Raw genomic sequence first — 13,419 nt, forward strand, 5'->3', positions numbered from 1 at the left:
CTCGTTCTAGTGAAGCCATGTCGGGCAAACCACAAACAACGACCGCAATCGATGGTTGGTAGTCCAAACGACAGTTTGTAGTTCCCTTAGTGGATGGTTTTCGTCAGCTTTTAACAGTATAACTTAGTCAGACTTACCCATAACCCTCATTCTCCAAAATTCAATCAAACTTGGCACAAAAACAAGAGTAAAAAGTAGAGCAAACCTCCCAAGAACAAGCAGAAGTGTTCTTCAAGGTTCAGCCCCGAAATCCAAATGATTTCTTCATAGATTTCGTCACCAGGTGTGTGGGATTTCACTAGTAGGTTCCTTTCATCCACTAGGTCCCTAGAATTTAGTCAGCTCATTGATTCTGCATATCTTGTTCAGACCTAAGGTTTCTAAAACCTTGGAGTTTTTTTGTGATTTAGCTGTTCTAGTATCCTTAATCGAAATGACATGTTTTCTTGGAAAGTTTGCTTAATTCCCTGTATGAAATTTAGAACCCTAGTTTGTATATATTCTCTTAGTTCACGAATTCTACTTGCTAGGTCAGTTAAATAAATAATCATGCTCCAGATTTTGAATGCTACATTATTAGTATATAAATATTGCATTTTCAGATGGCATGTTAGTATTTTGAGCTATTCAGTATTTAAGTTACATTCGTGTCATTTCATATTCAGTATGGAGTAGACTTAGCACCGACTAGGACTAGGATTTAATGTACCCTAATAGTCCCAGAACTACGTTCCCGCGTAGGAGTATAAGTCCCCTCTGTTAGGCATCAAATTTAGTGATCACACCAATTCTGCATTTATACCTCTGGCAAGGTATATTGGGTTCTCTCAATGGGGCCTATACATCAGACTCCACGTTTGGGGACACTCGTGATCCTATGACCCATGTTACGTCAAGGGGGTAGCCTTGAGGCGTGATAAACTTGGTATCACATAATTAGACTCAAGAGTCCTAGGATGTCTCAAAGCCATACTAAGTAGAGTCTCTTTCATGGGTGTGAACTACACCATATTTATGAGAGAGAGAGGTTACAAAGTATTTTAAGAAAAAGTTCACTTTCTTTGTTATTCTTATCATGTGTGGGGATGATCCAACTTCTCCTTTCTAATCCATGTTATGCGTTTCAAATCATGCCTTCTTGTAGAGCTAATGCAGGGAATGCTGATGCACGCAATGCTAACGCAGCTCTTTCGGTCCCAAACCATGAGTTTAAGAATGCATAATTTCGGAATGCGATCCAACTCTTGGCTCAGATTGTGGCCAATCAGAATAATCAACAGGTCCTAGTTCCTACTAACACAAATAGTGGATCAGCTGTAGCTAGGGTTCGAGACTTCATTCGAATGAATCCGCCTTAATTTCTAGGGACAAATATTTGGAAGGACCCATAGAACTTTATTAATGAGGTTAAAAAAATTCTCAGAGTAATGCAAGTAACTGGAACTGAGAGTGTTGAGTTGGAATCGTACCAACTTAAGGATATGGCTCATAGCTGGTTCACTCACTGGAAAGATAACAGGGGTGCAAATGCAACTCCTGTGACTTGGGATTGTTTTACCGGAGCTTTCCTAGACAGGTTCTTTCCAAGGGAATTGAGAGAAGCTAAGGCACAGAAGTTTATGAACTTGAAACAAGGGTCAATGTCGGTCCAAGAGTACCACCTGAAGTTTACTCTTTACTCCATGAATGCTCCACACAAAGTTGTCGATTCAAGGGCCCAAATGAGGAAGTTCTTGTTTGGGGTATTTGATTTGGTGAAGATTATGTGAAGGAATTCTATGCTTCTAAGGGATATGGATATCTCCAGAATAATTACTCATGCTCAGCAGGTTTAGGGAGAAAAGTTTAGAGAATTGTCTTAGGATAACAAAAATGTCAGAACAGGAAACTATGAATACTCACAACCAAATTCAAACATTGGGAATCGTTCACAGTTTCAGCAGAGGACTATAGCCCGAGGACCTTCATCAGCTAGTGCTCCATCCCCCAAGTTTTGACAGGATAAAAAAGGTAGGGCATCAAGCTCTAGGTCTCAGGGGAGTGCTTCCGGTAACAGGACCTTCCCAACATGTCCAAAGTATGGTAAAAACCATCCGGGTGAGTGTCTTGCAGGCAAGGAAGAGTTTTTTGGGTGTCGTCAGTCTGGCCATAGGTTGAAAGATTTCCTTTCTGCCAGGCAGGGGCAAGGAGGTAACAACAATAGGGCTCAATCTACACCTCCCGCAACACTAGCAGATCACCCAAATCAGCAGGGTGCTTCATCTTGTACAGGTGGCAGTTGGCGCCTCAACGTGTTGTATGCTCTCCAGGCTCACCAAAAGCAAGAAAATTCTCCTGATGTGGTCACCGGTACATTACAAGACTTTTATTTAGATGATTATGCATTGTTAGATCCAGGGGCTACTAATGAGTCAACAATTTGGACTCATTCAGGGCTTTATTTGAATAGATTTAGTGTCCTCAAATGCATATTTTGTACCAACAACTGATGTAAATCCTTGAATTTTAGGTATTTGGATCTAGGAACAAAGCATGGACACTATTGAGCAAATAGGAATAAGGCAGCTGAAAGAATGAACACAAGAAGGCCTGAAGATCGCCTAACCCATTGGGTAAGTCGTCGAACGACCTTTGTCTCGCCTAATGTTCGAGAATGCCAAACCCTGAAAGAGAAAATCTAGTCAGCGAGAGAAATGAGCAGTCGGTGAGTCGCCGAACGGTTTCGCGTTGCAGTGCCATATCGCCCAAAGTTACAGAACCTGAAGATGCTGAAGGCCAAAGCAAAAATGTGTTGGAATTGACCAAAGGGCAGATCGCCGAGTCGATCGGCGATCCCGACTTACTGTGCCGACTGAACCTTCGCAACACACTTTTTGACAACTATAAATAGTTGTTTAAACTTTTAGCTTAGTACCTGATTTTGTAGGGAATCATATTATTATTCAGTTTTTTAAGTTTAGAGCTTAGAACTGAATAGAGAGACAATATTTCCTTAGCTTTGAAGATTTGAAGATTTCCATTTCTAAAAAATTGGAAGTGGGTGTTGAAGATTCTTCATCTTAGACCTTTGTAAAGACTATATCAATCCTACATAGTTGATGGAAACACAACTCGGTAACGATTTTTACCTTTTTACTATGTCTAGCCAAAATCCCAATTCTGGGGGTGTGATTATGGGTTGATTTAGTTGCTGGGTATTGTTAATTGATAGTTTATTTGTTGTTTAAAAGTGATTTTGTTCAGTAATTGTGGTTGAATTTATTGGGTTATAGTTGCAAATACAAACTTAACTTCGTGTTTTTGGCTTGCTCGAGAGAGAGTTTTAAATCCAAAATTACTGAATCGATGGTCTATGGGTATAGGGTTGCCATGGGTTCAGCTCAAGAGAGTGAATCCTAAATCCTTTTCCACACATTCAGCTCGAGAGAGTGAATGGACTAAAGCGAAGGTTGTTCTTCATTGCTGCTTATTGGTGTTCGAGAGAAACCAATTTGATTCAGGGTAAATTGTTCGAGAGAAAGTATACCCCACTAAAGTATAGCTTATTCACTGCTTTGTTGTTGTTTACTATTTATTGCAATTACCCGGTTGTTTACCTTGGCCCAAATCCAATCACATCCCAAGAATCTCGTCTCTATATCTGTATTTTGGTATTATTTAATGTTTTAGTTGATAGTATAAACAAACTCCCTTTATATTTGATACGTGTGTCACCTATAATTTAAACCCTATTTTTCTTCGTAAATGTTTTTAGCTATGATTAACTTGAGCATATTTATGCTTTTCTATTGATTCTTGAATACGAACCACTCCCTTGGGACTTGACCCGAACTCAGGAGTTGGGTTATATGACTATTGAATTATCATTGATGCTTAGTATTGGATGAAGTATCTTTGATAGCGTTACACTTTAATCAATATGGCGTCCCTGTTGGGGAGTGGTGTTACTTGAGAATTTTTAGATAAGTTGAATGTTGTTCTTGTTAGTTATAGTAATACCTACTTAATTTTTACTTTTATTTTGCTTGTTTGTGTTGAAACAGGAAAATTGAGTGTGAATGGTGATTGTGAGCAAATGGATCACCTTTGGATAAAAGTGATGAGGTTCAGGGATAATATCCTGACTTTCAAACAATTAGAAGGGGAGGTTTTTCATGAGTCGTGGCTGAGATTTAAAGCACTCTTGATACAATGCCCAACTCATGAGATTCCTGATTTAGTTCTACTTGAATGCTTCTATAGGAGTCTTAGTTCCGGGAGCAAAGGATTAATTTATCAACTTATCCTGGGTGGTCTGATGCAACACTCCTATGAGACCGTAGGCAAACTCCTTGATTGTGTGGCCAACACCAATAGGGAGACTAAGAAGGACCAACACTTGGTTTCTTTGCTGGGTCAGCTGGATGCCTTGGCCGATAAGGTCAAGGAATTGGAGGTGTTGTCCAAAACGAAGGACAGATACATACCCCCTCATTAGCGGAGAAAGTCTAAGGACAATGAGAGTAGACGTGTCGAGGATACGCTGTTAATCATTCTCCATAAGATCAATAAGCAAAATAGAGTTCTAGAAGAGATGAATGAGAATGTTGAAGTGCTAAATCAGATGATTGGCTCTCACTCCAGATCTATCCAGCTAATTGATAACCTCGTGGGTCATGTATGGCCTTATCTCCACCTAAACAAACAAGAGGGGTTACTTAGTGACACTAAGGTAAACCCCAAAAATGGAGATTGAGTGTGGACTTGGGTCATACCATGACGTTAACTGAGGCGCTTCTTGGGAGGCAACTCAAGGTTTTACCACTTTATTTTTGCTTTAAGAAATAATGGTGTGTTGTTTGTCTAGGTCGAAGTGTGGAAAGTGTAAATTGGCGAGCAAAAGGTCCAGTCAGTACATCACCGAAGAGGTCGGCGACCCCGACCCAGACCGCCGTTCGACTCAAGACAATTTCACATTGGAGTCTGTAAAACTCGGCGAGCCCAGAAAATTATTGGCGAAGCGCCGAATAGGTCGGCGATCTCTATCAAATCCACCGTTTGGATCCCCAAATAAACTGAGGGCCGTGTAAAAATCAATGAGTAAGTGACTACTCAGCGTGTCGACGAGTTGTTCGGTGAGCAAGACTAACGTCACCGAATGGGCTAGAACTTGACGGTTTTTATAAGGCCAAATGTTCAAATATTCAAACTCCTCACTTTCCCTCACTTCAAATCTTCACAGGCTCACACCTGCACCTTAGTTTATATATTTTTGCATTTGTGGAAGTATTTTAATCGTTGATTTGTGCTCAGATTGGGATTACATTGCTACCTAGCATTTCAATATCAACTTATTCGGCATTAAAGGTTGGTTTTCCAAATCCCGAGTTTATTTTTATCGAAGTTGTACTCATTTGCGACATTATTATCGTGATTGAAGTGTGATAGGCCTCTTTGATAGGATTAGAATGCTTAACTGCCTGTTTTAAATTGTTAATCTTGCCCGTAATGCTTATATTGTCGAACTCCCTTAATTTTGTGCTTTAAAATGAATTAAATCTTGTGGGGTTGGGTTTTCATGTTGTTTAGTTTGGTTGATTAAAGTCTGAGTATCTCGTATTTGTGCAAAACGACATAATTTTCCCAATGATAAAGAGGGTTACGTCCTTCTTAAGGGTAAACATCTTTAATTGTCCAAATTTGGTAAAATTGGGAGAAGTCTGAGTATCCCGAGGTAATGGGTGTTATGCGTCTTACTTTAATTTTACTATTGCATGCTTTGATTTTGCTTTCAAGGGTTTCGGGGTTGAATTTGAGAAGTTGGGTTGAAAGTAGGCACGTTGGGCCATTTGGCGAGCTAGGTCGAGCTCGCTGAACCACTCGGCGGTTCGCCGAAACTCCCTATCTCGCCTTTTATTGCATGCTTAATGTGTTGTTGGGCTCTGTAACTTTCGGCGAGAAGCCTGAGGTCGCCGAAGGAACTCGACGACTCGCCGAAAGACTTCTTGATCGCCTTTTGTCTGCACCCCTGTACCCTTTTTGCACTTTAACTTTTGGCGGGTTAACCTTTGCTCGCCGAAAATTATTGCCGAATCGCCGAAAGGCCCTTCCTATCGCCGACATGCTAGCATTTTAGAGCCAATCCTTTAGGCAATCCTGATCTAGCTCGCGAAAGAGATTCGGCGACTTGCCGACTGGTTTGGCGAATTTGTCTACAACTATTTTTCTGTGCTTGTGTTTGAAGGTTTTCTAACTTTTTCCCTATGATTTTCAAATATGGTACAAACAAATATAGACATTCCACCCCGGAAAAGAGTACTGGGTATCACTATAAATGAAGGGGGATCAAATCATCCAAAGAAAGGCAGACAAGAGCTTCCTCCAGGTGACAAAAGGTAAGGGCAAGAGGCCCATATCCGATAGGGTGACTACTGATTCCCAGGCTGCTTTATCTGAGCCTGACGATGAGAAGCCTCTACAGTCCCGGTGGTCTGAGCTCCGAGCTAGATCTCGGCTTAACTCAGCTAGAGTTCCTCCAGTTCCCACATCAACAAACTCAATACCAGGTCCGACACCTCCCGTGGCTCCTATGCCACCTATCAGTCCTCCTCCCAGGCTTCTAAACTGGTTAAAAGGTGATGGTTTACGAACCATCTTAGAGGAAAAGCTGCTCTCGACAGAAGGCTTGGAAGGCAAGTACTCATATGTGAGGGAAACCCTCCACTACCATAGGGTTGATTAGCTTACCAGCCCCCGAGGACCTTACATTCCTTCATGGGTTTGGGATTTCTATACAACCTATAGTGACTTGGTCCCGAAAAGCAAGAAAAAGGTGAGCTAGTTCAGATGGGTGAAGTCTGTCATAGTACAGAGAAATGAAGTTGGGTGCAATATTGAGTACATAAACACTGTACTGGGTAGAGCTCTGCACTCTATGCACCCTTATGATGGATTTCCTGTTGCTCAGTTCTTAGAAGATTTGAAGGACTGGTTGGCACCTTTAATTTCCGATACCACCCCGAGGTGGATCGAGGCGGGAGCACCTATTGAGAAGATGGACTTGAGTGTTGCTATCCGGTTCTGGTTTAGCTTTATCAGCAACACCATTATGCCATCCCAAAACGAGTCTGTCATCCGTCATCCTAAGACTGCATGCCTTGGGTCTATCATATCCCAGAGGAGCATCGACATGGGACTCCTTATTTAGCAGGAGATGTCCATGAGAACCAAGTAGAGGCAAACATCCTTGCCATTCCCAGTCCTGATCACTGAATTATGTCGGCGTGCTGGAGTGGCCCAGGACGATCGAGAGATATTGATGTTACCCTATCTTCCTCCACTAACATTCGACGTATTGAGGCTGAGTATACTCATGAGAAGGCTACTAGGAAGAGAGCAGCTCTAGCAGATACGTCTCCGGAGGTTGATGTTGATTCTGTACTCCGGCCTCCGGGTCTTCAGGTACTTCTGGCCCTCCTTCCCCATCTTCACAGGCTCCAGGTACCTCTACTTCCTCCAGCAGACCAAGATTACTAAGGTGATAATCCTAAAGATGGGGCATCTGGCCCATTCAGCTGACGTAAGGGAGACTATGTTAGAGATATATGTTCCATTGATGATTGAGGATGCTATTCTGGCTGCTCTGACCCCCCTCCGGGCTTTTGTTGATGATCTGGCTATTAGAGTCACAACTTCTGAGAGCAGGCAGAAGGAGACCTCTGAGGTTACGACTTTAAAAGATGAGGTAGCATACTTGAGGAAAGACGTAGACTATTTGAAGTCAACCAACTTCACTTTATTACAGGAGGCTGCAGATGATTTATAAGCTCTTGAGACTTCAGAGATTCCTTTGGCTGCCACCAAAGATGTACACAGGGATGAGGCAGAAGTTGATGAGTCGGATGCTGAGACCGACGAGGAGCAGATAGAGATACGGGAGGAGAGCATAAATGGATACTTGTTGGATCTTGAGGAGACGATCAGCAAGTCGGTGATCCATACATCACTGGCCGAGACTTCTATGGCAGCTCCTAGTGGGTCTGGTACTGCTGTTCCTTCTAAGGTGACTCTGGGCACTGATGCCCAAGTCAGACTAATGCACCGGACACTGATGCCCAGACAGATGGAGCGACTATCTAGACATGATCCCCTTTTTACCTCCCTCTCTGTCTTACTTTATTTTAAATTCTGGATATTTTGTTGCATTTGAGGACAAATGACTTTATTTGTGGTGGGGTGAGGCCTACCATTTGTGTGATTTTTTGTGAATATTGATGTTTTGTTTATACATTTGGGTTTTTCATCTGAAATTGTGTTTTTACATTGCTTTTAGTGGAAAGTTTGAGCTTGTTGCTCCTTGTTTTAATTGTAAATGATTTTTGACCCCTTTCAAAATATTTTGCCATTTCTTGTTTGTGTTGAAAGTGAATGTTCTTTTGCCAATTTGAGTATTGGTTTTGATCAATACCGATGACTTGAATAATGCTCATAATCGAACAAAAATGAATGTGCAGCTCGGATGAGGCCAAATGAAGTTGCATACCCAATATGTGAACTTTTTGCATCTCGTTGTGACTAGCCAAGTATCAAATTGAGTCTCTTGTGATGAACATTGCACACTAGCGAAAGTGTGGATCCTTGTTTGACCTTGGTGTCAATGCCTTGTGGGATGAGCTTACCATGAACCATGTGTGATGACACCTAGAATTTTCCCCGTTTGTCCGGCTGACTAAGTGATGCAATCTCGTGATGTGATCTTAAGCAACTTTAAAGAGGGTGAAACAATTTGACATTATACCTCTTTTGTGGCCTACCTTGTGATGTGTGAATCTCTTTTGAGCACCCTTTGAGCCTTAACCTTTTCTTGGAAGAAACTTGATGAAAACATTGTGACCTTTTCTTGATCTAATACCCATAATCCTCATGATTTGTGATTTGTTTGAATAGCCAACTTAGGCCAAAAGCCTAAGTTGGGGGTATGGTGAAAAGAGAAGGTAAATCAAGACGTGCAAGAAAGTCCCCTTTTACCCATGTTTTGAGAAAATGGAACCCCTCCACACAAAAAAAAATTGAAAAAGAAGAAAAGAATGAAAAGGAAAAAGAAAGAAAGAGTTGCGGATAAAGTTGTGAGAATGCAAAAAGAAATGGGGTTTGCAATAATCCATGGAAAGTGCATAATGGGATGACTTGTAAGCACGAATGAAAAATGATGAGGAAAAGGGAAGGAAGTGTTGTTCACACGACATTTCATAAGGACTATAGCCATTGAGACTAAATGACCATACCTTTGCATTCATCCCCGTTATAAGCCTTGAAAAGACCTTTTTGATCTTGAGCGAGCTGAAACAAATGTTGGTTTGAAAATACGGGGAAACCTATGGGTGAAATCATACATTGTGTTCATCTTTCTGAGTGTGAGCGTTGCATTTGATTCCGGAACTTTAAATTGTTGAACCATTGTGTGTGAATATGGAATCATTCTTTGTGTGAGGGCATTTGAGTACCTTTGTTGAGCTTGAACTTGCATTTGAAGCAAGTATTGTGAGCTTCAGATTCTTTGCTAATGGTGAGTCACAACTTGAGCCTTTGAGTGTACAATTAATCCTTAGATTAGTAAGTTGAGTCTTGTTGTGTGCATTCATGATTGAATCTTGTGAAACACTGTTTGAGACATCCGTTTTGAAGTGCTGAACTTGAGTTTTACTTGAGGACAAGCAAAAGTTTAAGTTGGGGGTGTTGATGTGTCTACGATTTGGACTCATTTAGGGCTTTATTTGAAAAGATTTAATGTCCTCAAATGCATATTTTGTACCAATAACTAATGTAAATCCTTGAATTTAAGGTATTTGGATTGAGGAACAAAGCATGGACACTATTAAGCAAAAAAGAACAAGGTAACTGAAATAATGAAGAAAGGAAGGCCTGAGGATCGCCTAACCCATTGGGCGAGTCGCCGAACGGCCTTGGTCTCACATAATGTTCGAGAGTGTCAAGCCCTGAAGGAGAAAATCTAGTCGGTGAGAGAAAGGAGCAGTCGGCGAGTCGCCAAACAGTTCCGCGATGCAGTGCTATATCGCCAAAAGTTACAGAACCTAAAGATGCTGAAGGCCAAAACAAAAAGGCGATGGAATTGACCAAAGGGCGGATCGCCGAGTGGATCGGCGATCCCGACTTACTGCGCCGACTGAACCTTTGTAGCACACTTTTTGACAACTATAAATACTTGTTTAAATTTTTAGCTTAGTACCTGATTTAGTAGGGAATCATATTATTATTCAGTTTTTGAAGTTTAGAGATTAGAACTGAATAGAGAGACAATATTTCCTTAACTTTGAAGATTTCCATTTCTACAAAATTTTAAGTGGGTGTTGAAGATTCTTCATCTTAGAGCATTGTAAAGATTATATCAGTCCTACCCAATTGATGGAAACACAAATTGGTAATGATTTTTACCTTTTTACTACGTTTAGCTAAAACCCAAATTCTTTGGGTGTGATTATGTGATTATGGGTGGATTTAACTGCTGGGTATTGTTAATTGATAGTTTATTTGTTGTTTAAAAGTGATTTCATTCAGTAATTGTGGTTGAATTTAATGGGTTGTAGTTGCAAATACAATCTTAACTTCTTGTTTTTGGCTTGCTCGAGAGAGAGGTTTTAAAACCAAAATTATTGAATTGATGGTCTGTGGGTATTAGGTTGTCATGGGTTCAGCTCGAGAGAGTGAATCCTAAACCCTTTTCCACACATTCAGCTCGAGAGAGTGAATGGGCTAAACCGAAGGCTGTGCTTCATTGCAGCTTATTGGTGTTTGAGAGAAACCAATTTCATTCGTGGTAAATTTTTCGAGAGAAAGTTTACCCCCACTAAAGTCTAGCTTATTCACTGAGTTGCAGTTGTTTACTATTAATTGCAATTACCTGATTGTTTACCTTGACCCATAATCCAATCACATTCCAAGAATCCCGTCTCCATATCTGTACTTTTGTATTATTTACTATTTTAGTTAATAGTATAAAAAAACTCCCTTTATATTTGACACTTGTGTCACCTATAATTTAAACCATGTTTTTCTTCATAAATGTTTTTAGCTATGATTAACTTGATCATATTTATACTTTTCTATTGATTCTTGAGTACGAACCGCACCCTTGGGACTCGACCCGAACTCAGTAGTTGGGTTATATTACTATTCAACGATCACTTATGCTTAGTATTGGATGAAGTATCTTTGATAGCGTTACACTTTAATCAGCTACACTGTCTTTTGTAACTCCCTATATAGCAGTAAACTTCGGTGTCAGTCCAGAAACTCTTTCAGAACCCTTCTCAGTCTCCACTCCTGTTGCTGACCCAGTTATAACTAGACGGGTATACACAAATTGCCATGTCTTGATCTCTCAGAAAGTTACTTCATCAGATCTTATCGAGTTAGAAATGGTAGATTTCGACATCATTGTTGGCATGGATTGGTTACATTTCTGTTATGCCTCAGTCGATTGTAGAACTAGAATCGTTCGGTTTCAGTTTCCTAACAAGCCAGACTTAGAGAGGAAGGGTAGTATCTCAGTGCCTATGGGTTGATTCATCTCTTACCTTAAGGCTAGAAAAATTATTTCCAAAGGGTATATGTATCATCTTGTTCGGATTACAGGAAGGCTCCAGCCGAGCTTAAGGAATTTAAAGAGAAGTTGAAAGACCTTCTAGATAAGGGCTTCAATAAACCTAGTATCTCTCCATGGGGTGCTCCAGTATTGTTAGTGAAAAAGCAAGATGGTTCTCTAAGAATGTGCTTTGACTATCGGCAGTTGAACAAAGTCACATTCAAGAATAAGTATCGCATCCCCAAGATTGATGACTTGTTCGACCAACTTCAGGGTGCTAGTTGCTTTTCTAACATAGACCTCAGATCCGTCTATTATCAGCTCTTAGTCAAAGATAGTGACATTTGGAAGACAACTTTAAGAACTCGGTATGCTCAGTATGAATTTGTAGTTATGTCTTTTCGACTAACTAATGGTACTGCACCTTTCATGGTCTTAATGAACCGGGTGTTCAAGCAGTATTTGAACTTGTTCGTTATCGTCTTTATCGATGATATCTTCATTTATTCCCGAAGTGATGAGAGCATCTGACTCATATGAGAGTTGTTCTGCAAACTCTCAAAGATCGCCAGTTATTCACTTAGTTCAGCAAATGCTAATTCGGGTTGTAGTCAGTCACTTTCCTTGGTCATGTGGTATCTAGCGAAGGGATTCGAGCGGATTCACAGAAAATTGAGGCAGTACAGTGCTGGCCCAAACCCACATCTCCAAGAGATATCAGAAGTTTCTTGGGTTTGGACGGTTATTACAGGAGATTTGTTAAAGGATTTTCATCCATAGCTTCCCCATTGACCAGGTTGAGTTAGAAGAAGGTCAAATTTTAATGGTAAGATGAGCGTGAGAAAAACTTCTCAGAATTGAAGACTAGATTGACTACAACTTCGGTTTTGACTCTAACAGATTGTTCAGACGGTTATGTGATTTATTCTGATGTATCCAGAGTCGGCCTAGGTTGTGTGTTGATGCAGCGAGGTAAGGCCATAGTTTATGCTTCTGTACAACTTAAGGTCCATTAGAAGAACTACCCGACTCATGACCTCGAGCTTGTAGCCGTAGTATTTTCCCTAAGGATTTGGAGGCACTACTTGTATGGTGTTCATGTTGATGTATTCAGAGATCATAAGAGCCTCTAGTAAGTGTTCACCCAGAAAGAGTTGAATCTTCGTAGAAGGAGATGGCTTAAATTCCTTAAGGATTATGACATGAATGTACTTTGCCCTCCTGGTAAGGACAATGTAGTGGTTGATGCTCTCAGTAGACTGTCTATGGGTAGTGTAGCACATGCTAAGGAAGAAAAAAAAGAGTTAGCCAAAGATATTCACCGGCTTGCTCACTTAGGAGTTTGCCTTATGGACACATCACCTGGAGGTATGATAGTTCAGAATGGATCAAAATTTTCATTGGTAGCGGAAGGAAAAACATGACAGTGATCCTATATTACTTTAGTTGAAAGGTGCAGTTCATCAGCAGAAAGTTGAGGTTTTCTTCCAACGGGGAGATGATGTACTTAGTTACCATGGTAGCTTATACGTTCCTAATGTGGGTGAGTTAAGGCAGCAGATCCTTACAGAAGCTCATAACTCTAGGTATTTCATTCATCCAGGTGCCACTAAGATGTACCGTGATCTACGGGAAGTCTTTTGGTAGAACGGCATGAAGAGGGACATAGAAAACTTTTTGGCTAAGTATCATAATTGTCAACATGTTAAGGTAGAACAATAGAAACCTGGAGGTATGACTCAACAGATGAGCATTCTTACATGGAAGTGGAAAGTGATAAACATGGACTTCATTAAGGGTTTAACTCGTTCTCACAGACAATATAACTCCATTTGGGT

The sequence above is a fragment of the Solanum tuberosum genome, unplaced genomic scaffold (genome assembly GCF_000226075.1).
Source record: "Solanum tuberosum cultivar DM 1-3 516 R44 unplaced genomic scaffold, SolTub_3.0 scf00121, whole genome shotgun sequence".
NCBI lineage: Eukaryota > Viridiplantae > Streptophyta > Magnoliopsida > Solanales > Solanaceae > Solanum > Solanum tuberosum.